Genomic DNA, 23680 nt, shown 5'->3' with positions numbered 1-23680 from the left:
TAAAATTATCATTAAACAGTTTCACTTATCAGGGAGACACAAAGTTTAATTTATCTGAGTTGATAGTGTTTCAACCACCTCCATTTGTTGAAGAAATGATCTTGTTTTCAAAATATGAACAGTGCGGAATCTGCTCTTTGAACTAACCAGGCAGTTTCCCTTCAGTAAAGGAAGTCAAAAGGCAAGTTCTTCCTAACTGATTTTCCTAATCTAGTTTCCCAAATTTTGGAGCAATTAGATGTTAAAACATTGATTTGCGCAAAGTAGGAAGTGAATACAGTAGAACACAATATGATAACAGCTTACTACTTTATGAGTCAAAGTGTTTTCCATTTCCATTTGCTACATTCCATAGAATTGGGAATAATTTTGAAACTTAAACGTATGGAGAGGTTTGGCACTATGGTAAAAGTCAAATAGTGAATCAGCAATGTGAACCACAAAGAACAGTGAAGATACCTCTTCTGGTAACTATTCTTTTTATTCTGCAGTTCTTAAGTCCTATTTTAACCATGCCAGATATGCTCCCTCTACCCAGATTATATTCAGAAAACTGTCATTACAGCTGAAGAGGTAAAAGCCAGATAAACAAATATACAAAAACAGCACAAATAGGTAAAACTAACAAATAGGAGATGAGTTGGTAATGTAAAAGAAAAGTTAGATCTAAACATTTTAAACATAATTATTTCTCATCTACTAAACACAAATCAACCTAACCTATGAAGTAAATCTTCTATTTTTATTGAGTTAGTATTTCCAGTGTGGGTATGATATTTGTGTCACATGAAACTATACTAAAAATGTTGTTGAAAAAAGTGTGGTCCTTGATTTTTTGAAGTCTACATCCTAAGTCAAGAGCTTACAATCCATTTAAGCCAATGACAAATTTGAGGATTACAGAGAAACTCAGTAAGACTCTCCATGTTCACTGAGCTGCATGCACCGTGGACTAAGCCCTCTGCAGGTGCTGTCGAGGATTATAAAGGACATTACACATGGTCCCTGCCCTTCCAGAGCTCACAGTACTATGGAAAAGATAAATATCTACTCGCCCATCCCTCACCTCCCACGCAGGATGGAAAGTGAGTGACTAATTTCTGTTTTCTAGCTTGTATTGACTTAGCTAGAAAATCAGAGTCCGGACAGGAAAATGGCAGACTCTGATGGGGAAGCAAAGGGAAGTTTAGTGTAAGGATTATTTACAAAGATTGGGCAGAGTTAAGAGAGATTACAAAGAAATGGTAAGGTATCTGAAGACTGACAAGAGAGGAAGTCATTACCCACCTAGGCCTGAGAGAACAAGGAGAGGGAGTGGTTATCAGAAGGTGGAGAGAGAATTAGGATTTGTAAGAGGTGCCACCAACTTCAGTAAGGAATGAAGCCAGGTCAACTCCATGGCCTGCAGGAAGAAAGGCAGGAGGATTAAGCTCTAACCTCTCTCTCTACTTTCCGCTGGGTCTCCCGCTGGTGCCTCCCTTTGGTGAAACACATGCAGAAGTCAGAAGGGAAAAGGGATTGTTGAGACAGCCAATGAAGGCCAACCTCCAAGAGCGTAGAACAGGACAGAAAAAGGTAGAGGGAACATCTGTCGAGGCAGAGAAGAGTCAACTGAACTGGCTAAATTTAGAACCACCCAAGTTCACAGGAAAACGTATATGCCTTATTCATAACTAAATATTTTGGTAGACCGGTTAATAGTGTTTCATTTGCAACAGAGAATTTTGGCACTTTTCCATTAGATGAGATCACAGTCAGTATTAACACAAGTTTCCAACTTAAACCGTAGAACATAAATGGTAAAATCTAATTTAACCACTATTCTACCAAGCTGAGATCTGTAATTGGCACTTCTACACATCAACTAACTAAACAACATAAATTTTGCTTTATGATGCTGATCTTGAAGCATACAGGATTCTGAATAACTTATAAATCTTAAAGAAATATTGTATTTAGAATGATCTTAGCCTTAAGCAGAATATAATCTTTAATTTTTTAATCCGGTCGTTCATGAATCTCATACACGACAGTTTTGTTAAAAACTATATTGGTTAACCAGAAAACTCTCCTTCTTGGTGGTTATGAAAGGTAATAAAAAGTTTACTGTCTCCACCCCCCCACTAAAAGTTTACTTCCCATGAATTCATTTTGCACCTTTCTGTTCAGTCTTTGGGGGATATATTCTCCTTGAATTATGCTTGATTTAATATGTGTTTTGCTCATTGGTTCCAGTATATTAGCAGCACTTCATTACTCAATAACAAAAAGCTACAAATAGATTAAAGGCTCTTAAACCCTTAAAGGATTCAGAACACACATCATGAGTGCCCCATTTATGCTCTGAAGTTGCTTATTAGCAGTTGACCAGAAACAACATATCGCTATAACACTGCAGCCTCACCATTGAGCATGCTCTGCCCCAATCTGGAATTCAAGCTATGTTTGGAGTCTACGCTTTTTCCTCAAATTTTAAAATGGCAACCACAGAATACTTGGGGCCTAATTCATTAAACAATGAGTCATTCTGGAAGTCCTTTCCCTCTTTCCTGGACTTGATAAATTTTATCCATGAAATCTGGCTGCCCTTGATGCAATGGAATCAACAATTAGAATACTAGTACTGAAGGGCATCAGCCTGGTTTGAAAATACATCTCAGAGTGTCCAGTTCAATGTAAAAGCTGAATCCAAGTCCCCACTCTTCCCCTTCACCCCCCCCCCACCAAAGCCAGTGTAGTCATCTAACCAGATTGAGTGGTAATCAATAATGTATATCCTCCAAATGCTTCAAAAACTACATATAACATTAAAAATTTGATAATTATTTGGTACATCTAAACCTGTGCAGATACCCCTCCCCAAATGGATTCTTGAACCAGAATTTTTGACCACAGAGTGAAAAGTTTTTAGGTCCTAAAGAATGGAACACTCCAATTTTAGTTTCTAATCACAATTCATAAACTGTAAAACAAATTTCTTTTTAAAGTTCTACAGGAACAAGAAGTGACCTTGTCTAAGATTTTCCTAAGGGATACTCTCAAGTGAATGGATAATAAGACCACACTGATCTTTATTTGGCCACAAAGAACATTCAGTTGACTTTCAGGTAATTTTTAAGTAAAAATCTCAGCATAATTATAATGTGTGTGTTTTCGGTTTGTTTTTTTTTCCCCCTTGGTTCCCTTTTACAAACATATTGGTCCACAGTCTCTATACTGGAAGCACACACCAGAGAAAGGGAAGATGCACAAGAGTAGGATAAGAAAGTGGCAGCTACGTGATCGTATATCTCTTCCCGCCACATGTTAGAACACACTCCATAAAATCTTCCACTATGCTTATCCAAAGAGTCCTCTTTCTTTGCATTTGTACCTTGAAAGGTTAAATCTCACTCCCCCCACCACCAGAACTGGAAGAATTAAAGCAACAGAAAGGAAATGAAGGCAACAGAAAACTCCCTCTAGACAAGACTCAAGCCACATCAAGCATGATGTTACATGAACGTCTCCTCTCCCCCATTCTTCCTTAATGCACCATATAGAGAGGGCTCTCACATTGTAACCATGTCATATATATTTTCTCTTCACTCAAAGCATCCTGAATAAAGAGAGATCTATTTGTCTCCATGGTGTTTTCACCATTAACAGTATCAGAGCTGCAGGAACACAATGGGAGATGTGTTTTCCGTTAACCTCTTGACTCAGAGATGTCCTGATGCTAAACGTTATTGCATTTTACATTAGCACAGAACAGTGGGAGTTCTGTGACTGATGTAAAAAGGTTGAGAAGGGCCACAGAAGCTCTCGTGTGCTCCATACTGCTGTTGGCGGTAGAGCACGAAGCACATCATTTTTGTTTAGAAAGAGCACAAACAGGAACCAGGGAAGGAGGTGGTGAATTTCACATGTCCGACATAGCCCCCCTCCTGTTCACCACTGAGCTAATCTCTACTGTAAAATGATATTCAGTGCTTTTAACCCTGTTCACAGACATTAACTAGGCAGAAATTAATTTACTTTTCTTTATTACCCTAATGATCTACAAACCATGGAAGGAACAAGGGAATTAATATTCACTGTTTTCTTAGGCTGTTTTATCCGTCGCCTTAATGTGGCTTTCCGTGTTAGCGGATTGTTGCGGTAACATTACTGCAAATCGCTCCTTACCACTCTGCTCGTGTCCCTTTGACAGTATAGACGGAGAATTGGAAATTTCTGTTTTCACGTTATAAGACAGGAGGCCATGGAGGCTAAAAAGTAAGGTTCTAGTCACTGCCATCTACAATTCCTGAATGACAGTCTGAGAATTGCAGAATATTCTATACTAAAGGTCACTCAGAAATTGTCCAGGTCTAGTCCGTGGGTTACCATAACTGGGCACTGATGTTCAGAAGGCTGAAATGATTTGAGTAGGGCAGAACCAGGTTCGGCACCTGCACTCACGCCCCTGGTGAATTCTCTTTACAGGCTCTACTTAAGGATGTGTCTGCTGAATGATCAGTGTAACATGAAGAAGATCTTTGGGACCATACTCCATGTCACAAGGTCCTTATTTCTACAATGCAACTTTCATAGCGCTGCATCTTAGGGTTCTGTATTAGTGAAAGAAACTAAAATATTTGTAAAAGGTAAGCCGTGTGATTGCAATTAAAGGAGAATTTTGCTGTACTTATCTAAAGATGGGGAGCTGTCTCCAATGTCTTCCCCTCAGCCTAAGTGTCTGGACATCTTGGAATTTAGAAACATCTGATTATGTAAACTTGGCTACCCAAGAGTGTGCTCCACACACCGAAAGCATCAGCCTCGCTTAAGAGTTGGTAGGAATACCGCACTTCAGGCCCCATTCAGACCTACTAAATCAGAATCTGCATTTTAACAAGATCCCTGGGGGATTCCTGTTCATTAAAGTTTGATAAACACTATTTAAAGGAAGCAGTCAATAGAACTTGGAAGGACAAGTGTTAGAGAAACAAGCTATTAAAGACCATCAAAGATTGGTCTCAGAATAGAAAAACAAGTGTTTCAGTGGGGTTAGAATTTGGAGGGCAAGAGATGAAGGGAAAATAGTACAGTGGGACAAGAATAGAAATGAGGTGAGGTATTATTCTATTTGCAGTCCAAATTTGCACTAAATATTTAGAAAATACATATTGATTGAATTAATAAAAACTTGGCTTACTTATTCCTCCCTGGGTCTTCTAGTAAGGCTCGGGGAAGACAATAAGCCAAAGCCAGCTTTGAGAAGGCTAGTGTTTGTCCCGACAAGAGTGACTGTGGAAATGCATAATTACCCAGTACCAGAAGGGGGTTGACTGGGTTATCACATACTAGTTAAATGCCTCTACTAATGAACCAAGTCAAAAAGAATCTGATGAGTGCAAATAAAGAAGTACAGGTGACATGTCTTCAAGAAAGTTTATTAACTTGCTATTCTAACTGGCCAGAGTCTCCATAAACTGTGTCAGCAAAACATTCTTTGATTGATGAAGAAGGTCAAGTTGCCAGCAACACATTTATGTTTTGAAACTTATGTGTGTGCTAGAAAATAGCTGGTTTAAATCACTGGATTCTGAAAAGTTAAAATAACACTTACATCACCCATTATAGCTATTATAATTCCTTGAGGATATTTTAAAAATGTAGCATGCTGCAACTCGTTTTTTTTTTTTTTTCTTTTTAAATCCTAAGATTAATTCTCAGAAGACAAACTATGGTAATTTGTATTAATCGTGTACTTCGGATTTCTGGGGCTAAGAATGATTGTCAGATATAAAATTCAGTGAAGAGTTTCCCTAAGGAAACAGAACCCATACTCACCAAAGATGAAGATAAGGAATGAATTGTTTTGAAGAATGCTTTACGCATCCATTACTGATGAAACTGACACTAAGTTGTATCTAAAGTGGCCTCCATAATTTATTTTCCTTGCAGTTCCCAAACTCTGTGTCCAACCATGAGCTACTGGCCAAAAAACACAAGGGTATGACCTCCTAGACACCACAGCCACTCTGAAAGCAAAGATGGCATGATTTAAACTCTGGTAGATACAACCTTATTACCGAGTCAGTAGAAATTCAACCATATGACAGTTAGTCTGCCTTCAGAAACAGGACCCCAAACACTACTTTGCCCTTGGAAACCATGGCTTTGTGAAATCACTCAAGTTTATGCCACTGAAAAGGAGAGGACATTACTGTCCTGCACAGGGAAGTAATTTGATTAAAAAAAAAAAAGCTTTATAAATGTATAAACAATACTAAGTAGGTCCTTATATGTCAAGTGGCTACAGATGTTTAATACACAAACTCTTATCCAACACAGACACAGGTAATAGCTGTGTTTCCTGTCAAACTCATAATAAATGTGACAAAGTAATGACAGTGTCTTCCAGGGCAAGGCCACAGGCTCTTCTAAAGGGTGGATGTATTAGCTAAGAAATGAAGACCATACAGGAGGCCTGAGGGTCTTGCTCCTATTTCTCCTGTAGACCTTCAGGGTGCAAGAATTAAATAAAACATGAATTCTAAAATAACTGTACCCAATCTTACCTTTAATAGGCTTTCTTAGGAAAAGAAAAGGCCCGGAGGAACCATGATCATTCTCGGCATGTTGCTTTGTGCAAGACCCAAGGAAAGCTAGGAGGCTGTACAGTTATCTCCCTTGATGTAATTCTAAACTATACAACCTACTACCTCAACCTGGGAGCATGCAGTCACAATGGCTGGAAAGCTACCATTTCTTAAGCAATGAAATTACAAGTTAGTCTTACAATTGTTCTTCGTGCTGTCACTTATTTGGGCCATTCATAAGAGACAGCACATCAAAGGGTCCGACAGTAAAGAAAATAACACAAGAACCTTGGCATGAGATTACTGTGCAGACTGGAAGGAAGGAAATACTTGGGATCGGTCTTCTAGAAATTATTTGCGCATGAAAATTATGGTAAGGTTATAAAATGGCTGTCGTTCTGATCAATCTAATGTCCTCTGGTACCTGTTAACAGAACAACGAAAGCAGACCAATATTTAAACTCGAGTAGCTGAAGAAAGAATTAGGAAGACAAATGTTTCCCTTGTGAACCTGGAAAACTGGAATCTCTAAAGGGTTGGTAAACAAGGGGAAACAGTTTAAGCCAAAACATGGTGAAAAGGTAAAGGAAACAGGATTCTGAACAAATTAGAGATAAACAAATAATATAGAAGTTACGGTGAACATTCGCTCAACAGTATTGATCATGTACATCACGTAATTCACATATTTATAAAGCGCTCATTTTCCAGAATTGACTGCTTCAGCACTTTTTTCACAAAGTCTATCCCTAACTTTTATTAGCAATGTATAGAGATGTGACTCTATGTTTTTTTCATTATAAGGGATTAAAATTTCCCTGTCTGTACTTTTCATTTTTAAACTGGGTCTTTCCTTTATCTTCAGGGCCGGTTCAATGTTGGAGTGACAGACAGACTCATAAGCTTGGTGACTTCCCATCTCTGTGTGTTCCCATGTTTGGTCAGGTTTGTATTTTCCCATGAGGACTGCTCTGTGGCCATCTCTCCTCATCGCTCAAGTGGACTCTGGGTTTGCCTGGTAAAGGCTGTTCCTCAGAGGGGCTGGGCCTAACCGTGTAAGATGGAGGGGTGTCTGAGCGCACAGGGAATCAAAGAGTGATAATTCTATCATGCTGATTGTGTTCAAAAGACAGATCCAAACGCTGAAGAGCTGGTGTTTCTTCATGTTACTCAACGAACTTGGCGAAAGATCACTTTCCCAGTTTTTCCAACCCTGTTCCCTCACGCAGCCATTGAGGAGTAAGGCTGCTTTTTCGAGGAGGCTGCCTCTCCTTCCATCAGTGCTACCTGGTTTGGGGGAAAGACTGGGGCGTTACTTTTACCAAGCAAACTCCCCTTCATCCTTCCAGCCTCAATTCAAAGAGTTCTTTCTCTGATTATCTCGTAACGTCGTACACACATTTCTAATCTAGCCCTAACACCACTGCATTATCACTTTATCTGTCTCCTTCACTAGACCCTGAGCTATCTGAAGATGAGGCTGCACTACTCACCTTTGCAAATCTGGTACCACCTGCGTGCCTACGACCTGGCACACAGTAGAGACTTAAAAGCATGTTCATGAAAACAAACATGGATGAACGAAAGAATAAAGTGGGAGTATAAATGAACCTAAAGTTAAAGGCTAGGCGATTTTTATTTTTATGTCAGGTCCCCTGTTCTTCCATTTACATTGTAACTTCAATCATAGGAAGGTGGCTTTGCTATCAAGATTCCAGAGGGGGGATAATTGCAGAATGACTGAATTCAACCTGACAAGTATGGCTGAAGTCCTGGATCTCATATGGAAATTCAAGAAGTAACTCCAAGTCCCCTGCCTTTTAGATACTCACTTATGCATATGATTTAATATCCCCTGGGGCACTAAAAGAAAATATAAGTCATTTCCTTGCACTGACCATTTGCCTGATTCTATAAACACAGTCAGGATATAACTCTTATAAATGGGAAACAAGGCAGTGGAGGGGCAGGTAAGAGAAAGCAAAAGAAGATACAACAAAGAGAGGTTAAGTTTCAGTGTGCTAGAATACTAGTATATGAGTATAAACATATTGCTTACAGAGCTTTTAAATATCTGGAAATGGAAACATTCACCTTTTCTCCATGTACCTTCTTCTTCTAGGGGTCAAAGATAAAAAGATGTTGCTCTTAGAATACTAATGGTTTTCAACACCCTGCTCTTTTAGTTGTGTGAATTTCCTTGTTTATTTACACTGATTTTAGCCCATTATCATGTATTAGTGCAATTATGGCTCATTACATAATTAGTGTAAATATTTGTAGGCATGTAATAACAACATGCAATTATGATATGGAATGATGTCATAAAAGGTCTTATTGAAAAGGGAAAGTAAAAAAATAAAATAAATAGCATTTATAGGAGAACAGAAGTTACACATCTTTAGGTATAGAGAATCTATTTTACTCTTTAACTTTAAAAAACATATTTTAAAGGTATTCTGAATATATGCAGACAGACTCTCAGACTATTGAACACTGAGGTTTTAAGTGCTACCAGCAGCAATCTTTCCAAATGAAGGGAGGATGAACCTTGAACAATGCTATGAGTGTCTGAGATTACGGAAAAGCAGGGACTCCCCACTAGTAAACATATTCTGTATCGATTTGGTGTTTGGAAGTTGGACAAATGTTATGATTAAAACATATGATTCATTAAAGTCTGTGTCGGTATGGCCGACAAGCAATTCTGCAAAGGGACTCCTGACCAGATAATCAGATTTTTGAAGCCAGAGTAACGTCTTCACCCTCTAGCAAAGTACTGAACACATAGTAAGCATTCATAAAGGTTTGCTGAATGAACGAGTGGATGCATCTTATAATTCGTCTAGCCATATGGCTACAGCGAACTAAAAAAGTGGCTTTATTCCAACTCATACTTTATTGAGCAACATGTTAGGTGTTAATAAATCTCTGCAAGTTTGGGACAGCCATTCGTATTGACTTCTCTGTAAAATTTCAGCACTGTTACAGGCCTAAGAAACTTTTAGAATCTCAATTAGAGAGGCTAGGTGACATCTGATGAAGTTAAATAACACAGTCAGCGAACAAAGATCCAGAGTACCTAACAAATGCTGGGGAATGACTGGTAAGCACACTGAAAAACAAGAAATCATGTTAACTTAAAATTCGAAGTTAATTTTGTCCTATATGTATCAGTTTCTTCCCATGAAGAGAAATCCATTTATTAATTTTGAAACACAAACAAGAAACCCTTTCAAAATTAAACACCAGTTCCCCCTACTCTCTCCAAACTCTGGTGATAAAGGGTGAACTGCTTTATCAAACACAATTCTTGGAATAATAATTATTTTTTTCTGTTAAAAAAAACAAATCTAAATTATATCCTCGTGTGACAGCTTCATAAATATATTTTTGATAATTTGAGAATTTTAATAAAACTAGTTTGTTTTATACCCATTCTCTCTACACCCCCATGCAATAATGACTACTGAATATATATTTTAGAGTCTTTCTGAGGAAAACCTAAAGTTATTTTACTTTCTGCAGCTTCCTGTAAAATATCTGGTCCACTCTGAGGGAGTCCCAAGGGAATAATTAATAGCTACAGAACCACTCATTCATGAACATGGAAGAAGGGAAAAATACTGAATTTCATCATCTTGTAAAATATTTAATATCTTGTTTCTTGTGACCAGTGTCCAGGGGCTTTGGGCTTTCCACTAGAATATTTTCTAGCCAGGTGAATCAAATAATCATGTCCTAGGCCTTTCAGAAACTTTGAAAAGATGGACTGTTCTGCATAATCTTTCTTCTTAGGGTAATGACTGGGTTTAAAAAACCCCCTTAAAAGAAACGATCTGATCGTCACCCACTGGTCACCCTGCAGTCTTAATGTTGTCCCTGTATAGGGAATTTAGGCTGCCAGCATTCCCTAGATTCATGAACTCTATTGGTCCCACTGGTAGCACATTTAATAGCAGGTTAAAGGGATGATGAGTAGAGACACGATTTTGCCTTTATCAAACGTAATGTCTTTCCAGGGAAGGTACAGGTTTAATTTGCTAGCAGCTTATCCATTCCAAGTCGACCACTTCAAAGAGGAGTATAAAACCAACCGAGTAGATTGTTTGCTTAATGGGCAGATAAAGGCCTTGGGCAAAGAATTATACATGATACACACCAATGGGGACAGACTTTTTCTTCTGGACGTAATGTTCCATCATTCCAGAGCGAAGCAACAATTTCTCAGTAAGCTGGAAGTCAAGATCTACAGACCACCCTCCTCAATGCTTTGCAGAGCAAACGCAAAGGAAACGCATACACACAACATCCTCAGGGTGTAGCATTTGCAGAGCTTGGTATTCTCCAAGACGTCTTTAAACAATGTCACCTGTCTCTGGGCTTTCCTAATTCCGACATACAAAATTTCATTTTTACATGCTTGATAGAAGAAAGAACTCTAGCTACCCGTGAACAGTGCGGCTCTTATGAGGAGACAGCATTTAGTGAACAAAAGAAAAAAATGCATCCATTTGAATTTCAGACCTTTTGCTGATGTTAATAACGACTTCATATTGACTCTTTTTTGTTAGAAGAGGCTTCACCAAAAAAAAAAAAAAAAAAAAAGTCTTAAGGGAATTCCTGGCACTATGTTTGACCAAAAGGGAATGCAAAAGTTTCAGAGTCATCCAAATCTGATCAACTTTTCACCCTGGGTTCTGTTTACAGACTCTTCAGCTCACATTGTTGGAATGAGACAAATATAGCCAATTTTGCTTTGATCTGGAGTCAGTTTGGCTTTCCAATCCTGGCACAATGGTGACATTTAAGAGGCAAGGGGATAAAATTATTTTCATTCCAGCCTTTTAACCATGGTGAAGAGTTATAAAACAGCTCTGGACAAATATGAAGCTGGACCTAAATGAGCCATTTCTTTTTTATAAAAGTTCTTTTTCTTACAGCGCTGGGTATGTCCAGAAGTATAAATAGTTAAGCACATCCATTCCCCTCATTAATTTTATTTTTAAAGGTAAGGACTGATTTGAAGGCACTTGGAGAACAATGGGAAAGGAAGACTTGCTACAAGGTACTGATACAATCCAAACCAGGGTGAAACGGGTCTTGTAAACAAGCCTCTGTCACTTTCCAAAAAAGATCATGATAACTTTGAAAACAATCAGTCAGGCTCACAGAAAACAAAACAAACCCTCGTGTATGTATCTATTTACTCACCACTCAACAGTAAGTTGTCTGAGTCACCCCCATTCCTGCTGCCTCACCTGTGAGCCCTGGCTCTTTGTTTGACAGCTGAGAGCAGTTAGAAGAAAGAAGGGAATTGAGGGCGAGCCTATAAATTCATCACTGAAGAGCCTCATCCATTTCAGGACAAAGGATCTCCTTCCTCCGCACCAGCCCCTCTTTCCGTGTCTACCCCTCTTAGAGGAAACTAAGGGGAAGAGGAGGAGAATCAAGGAACTGGAAGGGATTCTGATGGCAGACAGGCAAAGCCCGCGGTCTGCGAGATTGCCCACAGACACATACCTATAGACACAAGCTTGTGTGGACCATCATCACAAGTTCGGATCTACGGGTTTGTGGCAACAGGCCTTAGTATCTCTCTCGTGTGGGTGTCTGACATGTCTGAAAATGAAACGTTAACACCATTAGTCCAGCCAAAGGTTCTGCCATTCTATCATTTCACGCCAGAAACGGGAAGACTTCATTCCGCTCTTAAAAGGGCAAAAGTTAAGCAGCATCTTCTAGGTTCTCCCCCACATACTTCCCTGTTTTCACTTATTCACAGACACAACGGGCTTCAGGTAAACCTCATCATTTTACTGTTTAATATCACAGAAGACTCATTTATTCAGACCTTAACACGCACACTGAGCATAGTGATATCAGTATGGCAAATGAGCAGAATAAAGAAAAGTCTTTCAGTTGTAGGGAGAGAAAGAGAGAAACATTGGAGAACCCAAATGCAAGTTCATTCTTTTAAATACCTGTAATTACACGAAAAAAAGATGGTGAAATTTTCCTTTTTTATTTGCATTCTGGCAAACAGCTGTAATAAACTAGCAAGCACCACCAATGGGCTTGTTAGTATTTCCTGAAAATTATTCTAGAGGAGATTTCCAGTTATATTAAATTGGAAGATTCATCTTCAGGAAAAGTTTGTATTTCACCCTCACTCTGCCCCCATTATTGGTCCAAATACCAACAATGAGCAAGTCTGGGCATATTTTATAAAATCTGAACCAGAAAAGAAATTGTATAGTTGCTCCCCTCAAAACTGTCCCAGGTTGTGGGGATAACTCTATTTCTAAGGACGTCTCATAAAAGGATTTTGTTTGTCAGCGTTAACATCCTTTCTTCAAAATCAGTGTTCTACAAGTAAGAAAGGAGCAGCCAAGACAATGTACTTTCATTAATGGCTCCTTCTGTGAATTTTATGGAGGACAGAGTCTTAAGCGTGAGTACTTCAAGGACAAATGATGGAAAGCAAAATAATCATCCATCTCCCTAGATGTGGGGAAAACATATGCCTCCATCTCTTTGTAGGACCTAAAAAGAGACCTTTTCAACTTTTGTTAGCAATGACCGTAGATCCTGGTTCTCAAAAAAAAAAAAAAAAAACAGATCTTTGCCTTGACACAGAAACATTCATTCCTATCTCAAGAATCTGGGAGGCTCTCCTAATAACAAAAAAACACAGCTGAATGTGGGAATTATTCAGAGAAAAGAGCAGGCCCCGATGTATACAACTTAAAAGGTGAAAGCGAGAGAACAGGAAACCAACAGTGGGACGAATAGGGAAGAGGAGGCAATGGTTGGTAGACACTCCATTGTCTGCCTGTTAATCACGATGAGCCACAAGCATCACTGCTCAGAGTTCGCTGGTGCTGTGAAGGTTGCCAAGACTGAGAATTTCGTGTGCAAGCTCCGTGGGCTTGACTTTTAAGATCCAAAGAAACAACAATCCCAAGTGGAAGCAAGGAGGATCCAAACCAGTTACCTCAAAATGGTTTGGGACTTTCTGTTATTTTAAAATGTCATTTCCTTTATAGAACAAAAGGTTTTAAAATAAACTCCAAGCCTCGTATTTTCTTTGATCTCCCTGACAAGGTCATAGGGCCGAGGTATTTGAGGATGGGCACTTGCATACTGTTCAGCTGGCTGGAATGTGTGTGACCCAGGAGCCTCTTTATTAATGTATAAAGGAATAGGCTCAGGCTCCCAAAGTGAGGAGAACTGTTGTATCATTTATTAAAAGAGATAGAATGCAATATTGTCAGCAACGGATGAAGATCTGTCGAAGTGTTACACTGAATCATTCAAGAAGCATCACCTTGTAAATCTGCACCCTCGAAGTCCAGTAAATAGAAGCTCAATGCCGTGTTTCAATTGGGGGCTTCTCTGTGGTCTTTTGTGTGTGTGTGTGTGTGTGGTGTGTGTGTGTGTGTGTGTGTGGAGAAAATACAGGACAGAGAAAAGTTAGTCATTCTGAAGGGTTTGTAGTGTTAATTTCCAAAACAATCCAGAGTTTTAATTTTAGAAAATAAAGAGAAATCAGAAGATGCCTAGATGGCAGAAAAAAATAAGAGAAAGTCCAAATACCGACCTAGTAGAAGAATGGTTTATGTGGGAATAGACATTTTCCCCAAAATATCATTGAATACCGCCTTCAAGAACCGTTCTTTGGTGGGAGTAGAATAATAAGGGTTCTTTCAGAGGAAAGTTGGCTCCTGGCTTTCTTAAGCAAGATTCTTAGATAGTAACACTAAGAATTAAGTGGACAATGTAGGCAAATGCGTATAAACAATGGCAAAAGTAGGGTAAGGAATAATCAAGGCAAATATATCATTTGTGTTGTTAAACATATTTACGTAGCACGAAGTCCTCCAATAACACTGAAAGGAAACTACTTATATCATGATAGCTGGGCTCAAATCCTTAGTTCACTGGACCTGTGTAAGCATAGTTGTATAAAATATGTCTACATACTGTATGTATGTAGACATACAGTATACTAATCTAGGACTAAAGTTTAAAACATCAACTATTATTGCAATTATTATGTTATAAAGCACTAGTTTATTATGCAACTTCTATAAGCCATAACTTCTAGGAATTCAGAGCACATGTTAGGCTTTTTAGAGATAATCCTCTAATACTTATATTTCTAAGTACAATGACTAAAGATAGCCACAGAGTTAAGAACGCGCCTGATGGTTTCAAATGAGTTTTGCCTAAATCGTTGTCAAAAGAAATAAGCACTGTTAAGTAATAACTTTCAAAATATTCTTCTGAGCTCCGTAGAACTGATGATCTGCTCATTGGCTACGAATATTATAAAACTAGTTGCTATTGTCAAAAAATCAAGCTAAAATAGTTATTCTTCATAATTAAATGATTCAGCACGCCCTAAAAACTTGTAATACTTGAGGGAAATGGAAGAGCTTTGGGGGAAATTATAGGAAAATATAATTACCTGAAAAAGGAACTTCTTATGAATCCTATTTTTTTAACCTGTTGCCATCTTGCTAGGGCCCAGCATCTTCGAACAATTTGACCTGCGTCTGGAAATAAAATTATTTTAAATGGATCAAGATTTTTTGCTTGGTTTGTGGTTGGTTTCTTTTTGTCACCCAACTCTTTTATAAAGCTAAACTAGAATTCATTGCCAAAATGAGAGTAAAAAGGAACACAAAAACTGAAATAAAAGTAATTCTAGAAAAACACTGGGCAGCATTATGTTTTCTTCATTTCCAGAACTACACATGATAGAAAGGTTCTGCAAATAAGTCACTTTCACATTTTTCCTGGAATTTCCCTGGCTACCGATGAATCTTGAGAACGATTTTACCAGAAAAATGATCAAATAGGAATGCGACGTCTCGGAATCCTCCCAAGTTCCAATGTTTTATACCAAACCGCTCATTTGCTAAACATGATTAAGAGACAGGCTATCAATAATTAAGCAGGGTTAAGGTATAATCAAGTTGGGCAATCATTACCTGGCATGATGTAGCATCACTGAGACACTGTTTTAACTTTTTGATTCAGAAATGATTCGGGAGTCATTATTTCTCTCTGCTGATGGGGCCGCTAAAAAAGAAGTAAAATATCTGATTGTGGTGGATTCAGGAGTCTGTCCCCCTCCACCCCAGCGGGCTTCTTGGCTTCCATTCCAACGGTCTTTCATTGGCCAGGTTTTAGACGCAGGGTTTGCTTTTCCTTCATTGTTCCTTTACTAGTGGAAGGAAAACTCACTGTGCAGCTGCTCGCAAAAGGGAAAATGTACTTGAGTTTTGCCTGGCTGTGGACTTGAACACCAAATCCACGGTGATGTCAGCAGAACGACACCGACAGACAGATTCCCTGCCCTTCCACCCTCCTTCTCTTTAAAAGAGGTATCCCTTGTACAGAATCTCAGCAGACCTCCTTTGTCCTGGGGGGAAAGAGCAATTCAACTGAACAACCTGTTATGAAAGAAAGAGAAAGAAAGAGAGAAAGAGAGAAAGAGAGGGAGGGAGGAGAAAGAGACAAAGAGACAGAGAGAGAAAAAGGAGAGAGAATTAAACAGAAAGCGAGAGATGGAGAAAATGGAGAGAGAGGAAGGAAGGAAGGAAGGAAGGAGGGAAGGAGGGAGGGATGGGAAGGAGGGAGGAAAGGAGGAAGGAAGAAAGAGAAGGAGGAAGGGCAGGCACAGAAGGGTGGGGGGGGTGGGGAGAGAGGGGAGAGAGAGAGAGAGAGAGAGGAGAAGGAAAGAAAGAAGAAGAAGAAAAGGGAGGAAAGAGAGAGAGGGAGGACTCAAATCTATCCCTGGCATTAACCCGACATCACGAAGCAGGAGAAACAGCTAGTCTTGGTCTCCCTATGGCTTTCCAGTTCTCCTGATGTCTTTTCTCTCACCCTCTGCAGCCCCTGCTCTTTGTAGAAAGATCCAGTCACCTCAACAAAAGAGGCACGTCCAGCAAGTGCTCCTCCAAGAGTAATTCACGGGTGCCACGCATCACAGCACATTTTCTCCACCTGCGACCTGGCCACCAGGACACCAGCCCCCAGGGTGCGAGTGTCCCTCAAGCACCCTGTGCAGACAGACAGAGGCTTCCGGCACCAGAGCCAGCTAGCTTAGGTAGAAGGAATTCTTCTCTCCCCAGGAAAAACTGACCAGAAGGGAGCAGGGGAGGGAGGAGACTGGCAAAGCAACGCCATGGTTTTCGCGTTCCTTTCGGGCAGAGGGAAAATTAGGAACTGATATTTATAACCTTCCTACTACATACTCCCTGTATTAAAAAAATAAATAAATATTTTACGTCAAATGAAAAATGAAAGTGTGGCTAGGTCGGCTAAAGAACAAAGACATGAAAAATGGCGTGATAGAATAAAATAGATTGGATGAAAACAAAAGATGCCCTCAGATAATTTGAGTAGTGGGCTTTTTTTTTGGGGGGGGTAATTTAAAAACGATCTTAAACCCACTAAATGTTCACTTACAACAGATGTATAACAGGGACCGACTCTTTAAGAGTGAGAAGTTGGAGGCAAATTTGCTTTTGACACACCCGAGGAAACAAAAGAGAGAGGGGCTGCCAGTAACAAGTTGTTTCGTGTGCAGCTGGCTAAGGAGGTCGCTTTCACTTTTGAAAGCGTTAAGTTTGCTCAGGATGACAATTTTTCTTGCTTTTTAAAATACCGGCAAGGGTGCCAGCCTACAAATTCCTTTCTAGCTATATTGTTAATAAAGCCAAAAAGGCTTTTACGAGAACTAAAATTTTAAAAAACATAGAAGACCCTGATTCTGGTATGGAAACACGAGACACATGTTTTTAAAAAATCGGATGTCTGTCATTTCTTGAATATAAACGAATTATATGCTGCACAAAGCTTTCTATATGCCAGGCAACTTTAACACTTTTACGTTCAAAGCTATGTTTTGTTCTTGAGAAAGCATACCACAATTGGATTAGAAAGCTACAAATTAAGTGAGGGTACAGGGTGGCTGGGGGGAATATTGAGGATTAGATCACTTGGATCCTGCAGGAAAGGAGCTATGCAATAGGTAAAGAGTCTGTATTTCCTTAGAACCTTGGCTGTGTAACAGGGGGATTCTTGTTCTGGGAAAAGTACAAAAGAGCCTGGAACCTCCACAATGATACTTACAAAAAGAAGCGCCCATCAAACACAAGAAACTAAGTTCAGCTGAAACAGAGACCTTTTGCCTTACTCCAGGGTAGAGATTCACCCAGGGAGAGCGGGTCAACCCTCTCTGCGTTTCACTCCAGGAGAGCTTAGCCTGTCTCATCCAGGGCTCTCCACATCTACTGATTTCCACATTTCCCCCTTCCTCCGGAACAACAAAAATCAACCAAATGGAATATGATTTTATAAAGTCTCCGTCAAATTGAAGTTTGGAAAGAAAAAAGAGGTATGAATCTATATTACCTACTTCTTGCTCTCAACTTTTCCCAAAATCGATCTGGTTTTGCCTTCCGGCCCTCTACCCACCCCCAACACACTCTTTCTCTCTCCTCCAAGCCTCTCTCTCTCTCTCCCCCACCCTCCCTCCTTCTTCTGCTTCTCTCTCTTTCACACACACACACACACACACACACACACACACGCACACACACACACACACACACACACTGCCGCTTGGTCCAATCTGGTGCCTACTTAACACCAACAGAATGACAAGCACATCTGTTGTAAAAAAGCCAGAATCAACCTTAACGGTTTTTTGGCTAGGTTTCTTTTTTTCCTTTTTCCCCTGACTCTAAAAGGGGAGGGGGCAAGAAGAAGAAATATTAAGATTTATATTCAACATCGGCTCCAACGAGGCAGCAACTGTACTTCCCTAGAGTTATTTCCAGGTACAGCAATTGTAGGGAAAACCACTGCAGTATTTACGGCTGTCTCCCCTGAAGCAAGCCCAGTCACATAAAATCCAACGTATCAGATTCCTAAGAGTCAGGTTTTTTTTCTGAAAGCTTTATATTCATCTTCTAATTAGAATTACAGTACCGCATGTGTGTGTGTGTGTGTGTGTGTGTGTGTGTGTGTGTGTGTGTGTCAGGAGGTGATGAAAGACAGAAAGGGAAACGAGCAAGACAGAAAAATAAAAGACACGAGAGGAAAGGAGCTATGCTATTTCTCCCTTATTTTACAACACGCTGGCGTGTAAACAGGCACCTTTCCACAGATGCCACACACGAGAGCAGGCACCAGGAGCGGGAGGCTGTGGCCGAAACCTGCACAGCTGTGGCCATCAGAAACAGGTCCCATCATTCCCCCACGGGGATGGGAATTTCTGGAAAGCCACCAACTGTCCACAGAGTCACAATGCAAAGGATCAGAGCTACCTAGATGGGGGAGGGGAGGGGCGGGCAGGCGCTGGTAAGGGGGAGAAAGGCTCCCTCAGCATCTCAGGGATCCCGCCCTCAGGGAGAGAAAAGAGGGGACTTCGAACCTCCACTCCCTTTCACTCTGCGTTTGGAAAGAAACCCACACACATTAAGGGAAAAATAAATTCAGACAAGTTGCTAAGGAGACTTGTGTAAACTCCAAGCACAGACATATTTCTTGGCCTTCCCCCTTGTGCTCCATCTTGTATTCTGATCGCGCTGCTCTGCGGCAGCGTTGCACCGACCTTCTGCATTAATCTTGGCCTTCACCGTGCAGACTGGCAAAGCATGCTGGTTGTATATATCCTCTTTCAAACTTAACAAGTGAAAAGGGTGCGCGCGCGCGTGTGTATGTCTAGTTGGAGGGAGAGAGTGGGTGGGGGAACTTAATTTGGAATTTTAAAAACATAGGTGTTGAACAAAGAAGAATATTTAGACCGTGTGTTTTGGGGGCAGTGGGGAAAGGGGCAAGTAAAGCACTGGAAATTTCCCTTCGCCTGTGGATTCCGTCCTTTCGCCACTCTGCTGGCCTTTTCTCCCCTCCCATGTCGCCGGTTAAAATCCTGTATCCCTGGGCAGAGGTAAGCAGCGCCTGCATCACTGCAGACGCCCAGGAGGGGCCCAGGCTTCTGCAGAAAAGAGTGCGCTGCACAGAGTGGAACCCTGGCTCCCTGCTTCCCTGCTCAGGAGGGTGTCCCAGAGAGATCAGCTTTCTGAAAACTAACTGCAACGATTCATAAAACCTCTGCACCAAACCTGTTTAGATTCTAAACCAGCTAGCGCTTCAGAGGACAGACCCCGGCCCAATATCCATGCTCTGGAGCAGAGACCTTCTCCCATAGTGACACATCTTCAGCAGCGGCCGATATATGTCAACATTTGATTTAGGGGAAAATTAACATTTTCTTTCAGGACAGAGATGTTTGTACTGTAGAAGCCAATATTTTCCTTTCTCAGCCTCCTGTATTAGAATTTCTAAAATCTTCTCTAGGACACAGAAGGGGGAGATAATAAATAGCCAAAATCATTGCTCAGGGTGCTGGGACAAACCAGTCAAGTCTGTGCGCGTGTGTGTGTGTATGTGTGTGTTTGTGTGTCCCTGCCTCGCTGTCATGAGCAGATGAGGAAGACACACGCCAGAGAGTTGGAAGGGGACAGCTACGGGTCCCTTCCCAAATTAGAGAAATTCATAGCATCTGCCCACCGGCTACAACCGAAGAGCCCCAGTGAGGGGCAACCAACGAGGCCCGCTGCTGTTTTCAATCACAATTCTCAGGGGTGCCCATGGGATAAGAAATTGCTAAGGAGACGGGAAAAGTTTCTGCGTTTGCTGCATAGAGCGGAGCGTGTGCCTTCATGCTCCAAGAAGGCTATGCAGCTTCCATCTCTTCCCTTTGCCAACCTGTATTTGGTTTTCACACTTCAAAGCTAAAGCAAGCTGTGCTGCCTCAGTTGAAATAAGGCAGCCAGGCAACCCTGAAGCTAGCAAGATGGAGGGTTTGCTCCTGCCATTCGTAGAGGAAGACAGAGCCCTGCAACCAGCCCTGCTGGCCCAGCCTTTACAAACGACTCCGTGCAAGCGAGCCCTGGATTTTAGGGACGTGGAGATCGCTGGCGTCCTTTCTGACCTTTTCCCTACAAGGCATGTCCTCAGATGTTCTGTGCCACAGAGGCATCGTGGCTCAATCAACATGAAAAATGAACCTGCAGGGAAAAGAGCAGGGTGGGCCTCTCCCAGCGGGCAACTGGGCAATTGCCCTGTGACCCGCCTGGCCTGGGGGCAGGGCAGTGACACCTGCATTTTTTCATTTGTCCAGGAAGCTGCAGTAGCCCAAACGCCAGGAAACCCTGCCTTGTCGCCTGTTGGCTATTTGTCCTGCCTGCTGGAAACAAGAGGGCTGTCTTGCCCTAATGTGAGGACATATTTGCTAGGATGCTGCATGATCCTAGAGCATCAAAGACAGGAAGAACTAATTTACAAGGTCAGTGCAACACCTAGTCCTGCAGTGAAGGATTCTTTTCCGTCTAGATTGCCAAAGAAGTGCTTTCCTTCATAAGTTGGCTTACTGCTTTCTCAAATGCCCCAAAGAACAGAAAACATGTCAGATACCTCTCATTACAGCACCACCTGCCCTCCCTCCAACCCTGCCAGTCCTTTGTGGACAACGGAAAGATACCAGTAAACAAATGATCAACACAGCCAGGCTAGTCTGGAAGAAAGACTGCATCAGATGCATACAAAGTCAATTCAGATAACATTCAGATAAAAATATGGTTTTTCACATCATATTGGAAAATTTTTAAGGAGTCTGTCCTTTGAGATGCAGAAAGAAAAACAGCCATATTAACAGTGGTTGGCAAACTAAAATGCTGCCCAGAGACACCTCTCAAAGTATAAAGTAATGCAACTTCTAATTTAACATGGGTATAGGTACATATCTGTGTGTGTGTATATAAACACACACACACCTATATACATATATATGTATACACACACACACACACACACTTGTCATCCAAATCTCTCACCTCTAGCCTTGAGGTCAAAGACCACATCTTTTTCACATTTTGTAAACTGACCTTCCCTTAGTCCACCCTGAAATTCAGTCTTATACTCCGCACACAGGGTAAGGAACAGAATGTTTGGCCTCTCCATCTCATATGAGCTAATGCTTCAGATTGCAAAATGCTCTACACATCAGTAAGTCTAGTTGATATTATTACTCCATGTTGTGGTAGAGAGCTGACAGAGAGGAAAGTTAAGAGTCTTTCCAAAGCTCATATATTATTGTAATGACAGCATCAGAATTAAGACTCTCCTCCCTACCCCGAAACTGGTGAGAGGGTCCTAGGTCAGGCTGAAGGAATTTCATGGTGCCCCTTCTCTCACTCTGCTTTATTTGTCAGTCAGGCATTTGTATCACATATAATTCCCAAATACAGGAGACCTTGGCCACATGTACTCTAGCAGCTGCCATCTTGGTAAACCCCAAAGAATAAACCACCAAACACTCATATTGGAGGTTGATGTCAGAGGTCAACTAAGTTTGAGAAAGGTCTCTAGCAGTGTGTTCCAGTCAAGCCAATCCAACTGTGTGGTCCTATAACTCTGACCAGGAGTGACAGACAACAGGTCACCTGAGTCCACAAAATGCTTTTAGCATATCTACACCCAGTCTATCCATTTCCCTGTGTAATTGTTAGTGCTTGCTGAAGTTTTATTTGTTTTCACACATGGGGCAGGAACGAGGAGAAGATGAGTTCAAGATTTGAAGAGAGGGCATCAAATGTACAGTGTCCTGTGAAAAATGTTGACAGATTTTCTATATATTCCCAAGGCGGGTGGTTATTAAAGGATAACTGGAAAACTCCTAGTGTCCCTCAGGGGGACTCAAGGTGGTTAAGCTGCTCTTCTTGGGTAGGATTAATATCCATAATATAATGACACCTCTGTGTTTCCTTCTCACATAAATAATTTATTTCTGACATTTAATATGGACCAGACATCACCTCATGGATGGCTCATAAAAGCACGATCATATTTCCCATTTCTTTTGGTGTGATATTTTTGGGGTGGCAGACAAGAATGGGTGGGGTAAGTGGAAAGTCGAGTCTTGAATCCCGCCTAAATGATTGGTAAACAGAAAAGGCTGGCAAAAGCCACAGATATAGTCCAAAATCCCTTCTTGAAACATTTTAATGATGCCATGAAAAACTCAAGATGACACCTTTTTCTATCTTTATTTTTTAAGAATGAAACCCCTTGTGCCAACTCTGACTGACTAGTAGAAGGTGTCTGGAGTACAAACCGAGAAGGATTCTGAAATCCTGCCTGATCGCAGTAGGAAAGAGTTTTATGAGCGTTAGTAAGTTGTCACTGCCCTGGGAGAAGGAGGATGATGGTGAAACATATACTAAGTATTTGCCATTCCTGACTGACCCCCAAATCCTCTTGCATTGTCTTCTTCATGACAATGGGAAGAGCTAGCTATTTAGCAACGTCTATGTGAATAAAGGTTTTTAATTCCTGTAAAGTATATTGTTATTATTATATTATTTCTGGACATTCTAGCTAATAAAAAAGGAATTCAGTTTGAATTTTTATCTTATATGTAATAGGGCTTACATTTTTATTCACACAATCGTTAGAGTACTCCTCTAAGTTAATAGAATAAGGTAGAAAAAATTGCAAAACAACTCCCATCTTCTTCCCTCAATCACTGAGAGATCAAACCTCCTGACAGGTAAGTCCTCTGTTGAAGGCAAGGAAAATCATGACAAAGAGCAATTTCTGTGCAGCCCGGGATGCCAAATCCATTTATCCTAATTTAGTTCTCCGCAGAATCTATGTGCGATGATGCATTTTAATAACGAAGACCTCTCTCTGGGCAACGCAGCGGGTCCAGATTGGCATTACCATTTCTCCCTGGGAAGACTGGAAGGTTCCTGGTGCTAGGTGAGGGCCAACAGGGGGCAAGGAGAAGACAGTGATGAGCTATGGATACCTTCCCTCCTACCCTCGTTGACTTTGCCAAGCTCCTGCTGGCTAGGAGGTTAGACTCTGTGATGAACAGGACCTGAGATCAGGAGACTTGCCCTTTCTTCAGGGCACTCAGACACAGAGTTCACCAGACATCCTTAGGCCCTGAGGAAGCTCCATCACTGTAAACGAGGTCTCGCTGTATTTCACAGGTTCGCTAATGGATGCCTGTCCCTTCAAGA

General features: G+C 40.9%; 1 long non-coding RNA gene across 6 annotated transcripts in view; it reads right to left on the bottom strand.

Annotated features, from left to right (window-relative positions):
• LOC118899045 overlaps nucleotides 1-23680 on the bottom strand; it is a 253287-nt gene that overhangs the window by 32725 nt on the left and 196882 nt on the right. For 5 of the 6 annotated variants that reach the window (XR_005020870.1, XR_005020873.1, XR_005020875.1 and 2 more), the window contains 2 exons: nucleotides 15569-15659; nucleotides 15043-15130 (listed from right to left, as the gene is read on the bottom strand). This is a non-coding gene — a long non-coding RNA (uncharacterized LOC118899045). The remainder of the gene's footprint in view (nucleotides 1-15042; nucleotides 15131-15568; nucleotides 15660-23680) is intronic. The other variant, XR_005020874.1, reaches the window with a different exon arrangement.

The sequence above is a fragment of the Balaenoptera musculus genome, chromosome 8, assembly GCF_009873245.2.
Source record: "Balaenoptera musculus isolate JJ_BM4_2016_0621 chromosome 8, mBalMus1.pri.v3, whole genome shotgun sequence".
Classification (NCBI taxonomy): domain Eukaryota; kingdom Metazoa; phylum Chordata; class Mammalia; order Artiodactyla; family Balaenopteridae; genus Balaenoptera; species Balaenoptera musculus.
This window is presented reverse-complemented; position numbering and strand designations above follow the sequence as displayed.